Raw genomic sequence first — 3,863 nt, 5'->3', positions numbered from 1 at the left:
CCATTGCTTAATCCAAGGTCACCAAGATTTATGCCTATGTTTTCTTCTAAGACTTTTATAGTTTTAGCTCTTACATTTAGGTCTTTGATCTATTTTGAGTTAATTTTGTATATGGTATGAGGTGGCGGGAGGGAAGACTAACCTTTTGAATGACAAATATCACAGCTAAAACTATAGCGTACATATACCAACTGTCTATATGATTTGCTTTTTAAAAATTATTTAACCTAGTTTCAAAACTATAATTCTATTTGAAAGCAACTGCAGTGGCTAATTAGGTCAAAACCTACTCGCTTTGGAAGTGAGAAATTATGGGTCAGGCAAACTGTACTTGATCATGTTTCCTCGTCCAATCAGGTAACAATCTGCTAAAACTATTAAGCAGAAAGCTCATGTGGGTCTCCGTAATAGATCATCTGACAGTACCAGAACGTACTGGCTAATCTTAACATCACTAAACATGGGACAGCCAGACATTATGTTCCTCCAAAAGTAATGCAATTAGGAAGTATATACTACTGCCTCTGAAATACTTTTGACAAAATAGTGGAACCTAAATCCAATCACTCTTATAGATCTAACTACCAGTTTACAGAAAATATGGAAGCTAGAGGAAGAAGAAAAACACTGTGGAGATACAACTAGCCAAATCCAGAAGGTGGGAAACTCTCCAGGACACATGATCCAGTTTCTTCGAACAAAAAAATGTCATTAAAAAGAGAGAGAGAGAGAGAGAAAAGTGTTACAGATTAAAATAGTCTTAAGAGACATACCAACCTAATCCAATGTGTGGACCTTGACTGGATCCTGACTGAGAAAACAGTAACAACAACTAAAAGAGGACATTTTGAGACAAATGAGGAAAACTGAACACAGATCTAGCATATAAGAAATTAGTTAATTTTGTTGGCTATAATAATGGCATGATGATTATATTTTTAAGAAGTCATTATCTGTTAGAACATATACCAAAGCATTTAAAGTAGAAAAGGGGTGATGCCTGGTATCTGCTTTAAAATATTCCAGCAAACCATAACAACAAAAACTGTGTGTGGAGGGAAACAGATGAACTAAGAACAGTAGAAAGCTGATGGCTGCTGAAGTTAGGTGCTGGGTTCACTGGAATTCATTGTATCATACTTTTTACTTTTATGTGTTTGAAAAATTTCTTCAATAAAAGCCTAAAAAATAGCAATCAAATTGATTATCACATTAAAAATAACAATAATTTAAAGTTACTAAATTATAAAACAGTCACACAATAATTCTTTAGAATTCTTCTTCTTCAATCCTGAGATGTAGTTATGTATGCAGAAGGCATAAAGCAGGCAAGAGGCCAAAAGAAGTCAGGAAATTGGACAGTAAAGTATTTATTTAATAATATCTATTAACTTTCTCAAGTATAGATCCCAAATCACAGATCCCTATTTTTTTTTTTTTTTTTGCATGACAATTATGCTTTTCCTAGACTGGATCTAAATCAGGACAATAGCACATGGACAGTATCATTAGACTTTCACTTGGTCCTGATCTCAATACAATGTTACTTTTGTTATTATCAAAAGCGAAGAATGTCCATGTCAAACACCTAGACTGTCTATAGTGCTATCAAATATCATACCAATATTATTTATAAATGTCACTTTAAAATGTAATTAACCATGAGGAAACAATCAGACAAATACAGAACACTGAACATTTCTATAAGACAAAAAGCCCGAACTCTTAAAAATGTTACTGTCACGTTCAAAAAAAAAAAAAGTGAGAGGGCTATTCTAGATTAAGAGACTACAGAGACATAACAACAAAAGTAATGTATGAATCTTGATTGGGTCTCAGTTCAGAGGGAGAATCAGCTATAAACATTTTGGGACAAGTGGAGAACTATGAATACGGACTCGGTATTAGAGGATATGGAATTATTGCTAATTTTATAGATGTGATAATAAGATTGTGGTTTTGTAGAAAAATGTACTTATTCTTAAAAGACATACGCTGAAAAATTTAGGTGTGAAATGCCATGATGTCTGAAATTCACTTTCAAATCGATTAACTTGTGTGTTGCAAAGTTAGGGAACAGTCCACAAGACCACTCTTACTTCTGACACCAACTACAGAGTTTGGTGGTTCCCCAAAACCACCCTCAGATTCAGTAATTCACTAGAAAGCCTCACAGAACTCACTGAAAGCTGCCATACTCACAGTTGTGGTTTATTACAGCTAAAGGACACAGATTAAAATCAGCCAAGGGAAGATATGCATAGAGCAGGGTCCAGGAGGGCTCCAAATGCAGGGTTTCCAGTTGTCCTCTCCCCATAGCATTGTGGGCAGCATTCATTCCTCCTAGTAACACTGTCTGACAATACACACAGAGTATTGCTTACCAGGGAAGCTCATGCGAGGCTTGGTAGCCACAGTTTTTAATTGAGCTCCATCACACAAACACGCATGACTATCCACATGGATGATCTCAGTCTTCAGTCCCTCAGAAGGTTGAGCTGATACTATGTGACCCAGAGCCCCCACCCTAAATCACTTTGCTGCTATCTAGCTGGTCCAAGGCCCCCAGGTATACAAAGACACGCCTATGTGGCACAACATTCCTAGGGCTAAGAGATTGCCTTCCAGAAGCAGAAGGCAAAGGCCAGACCTCTCCCTCTGGGCAAGGTTAAATTCTTTATTACACAATTTGCTTCCAACTAACTTGGTTTAATACTGTGTGTTAATATAAACATTTATCTTCGCAACATAAATAAAAATAACTTGGAAGAGGTTAGATAATTGACAATATAGAGAAGTACTTTTCTGGCATAAGTACAAGCCTTTTGGTTTACTGACTTATTAAACCAAACAACTAAATAAATCAAATAGATAGTCCCTTCCTGAGTTTTTCAGGTACAGAATAATATATACATATATATATACACACACTATCAGTTTGTAAAATGAGCAAACATCTTTGGATGGAATTAAAGTTCTGCCCCAAACATTCTGTTATGGATTGAATTCTCTCTCCCATAATTTATGTTGAAGTTCTAACCCCTGGTAGCTGTGAACGTGATCTTGTTTGGAAATAGGGTCTTTGAAATGTTATCAGTCAAGTAACATCAGGCCATACTGGAGTAGGGTGGGTCCTAATACTATCTGAGTTTGGGCCTATAAAAGAGGAGGAGAGAGACAGAGGAAAGATGGCCATGTGATGATGGAGGCAGAGTTGGAACTGTGCCGCAGCTGCAAGCCAATGAAATCGGACACTATCAGAAGTCAGGAGAGACAAGGAAGGATCTTCCCCTACAGCCTTGGGAGACAGCATGGCCCGACCAACGTGTTGATTTGGACTTCTAGCCTCCAGGACTGTGAGACAATATAGTTCTCTTCTTAAAACTCGCCCAATTTGTGGTATTTTGTTACAGCAGCCCTAGGAGACTAATACAGATTCTGGTGCCAGGAAGCAGGCTGCTGCTGTAACAGATACCAAAAAAAGTAGAAGTGGCATTGGAATTGGGTAATGGGTAGAGGTTGGAAGAGTTTTCAGGCACATGACAAAGTATAGATTGCCTTGAAGAGACTGTTGGTGTTGGATGGACATTAAAGGTGATTCTCGTGCAGGCTCAGAAAGAAGTGAGAAGAACTGCAGAGAAAGCTTCTATCATCATGAACAGAATGTGCTAGAAATGTGGACATTAATTGTGCTTCTGGTGAGACCTTAAAAGGCAATAAGGAACATTGCTAGACCTTGCTAGCCTTACTTTTTAAAGGCCCCAATTCTCTCATTTGTAAAATGAGGATATCTACCTAGCAAGGTTTTTGTGTGGAATAAAGAGGGCAGTGAGGCCCCCAAAATTCAATAACCTAAAATGTGA

At 37.5% G+C, this 3,863-nt stretch overlaps 1 long non-coding RNA gene across 1 annotated transcript in view; it reads right to left on the bottom strand.

The window, feature by feature from the left end:
- The window catches only part of LOC111820963 (uncharacterized), a 13,039-nt gene that overhangs the window by 7,046 nt on the left and 2,130 nt on the right, over positions 1 to 3,863 (bottom strand). The gene's annotated exons all lie outside the window — the stretch shown is intronic.

The sequence above is a fragment of the Trichechus manatus genome, unplaced genomic scaffold (assembly GCF_000243295.1).
Source record: "Trichechus manatus latirostris isolate Lorelei unplaced genomic scaffold, TriManLat1.0 scaffold00004, whole genome shotgun sequence".
In the NCBI taxonomy this organism is placed as follows: Eukaryota; Metazoa; Chordata; class Mammalia; order Sirenia; family Trichechidae; genus Trichechus; species Trichechus manatus.
The sequence above is the reverse complement of the archived record's forward strand: the minus strand, read 5'-3'. Positions and strand labels throughout refer to the sequence as shown.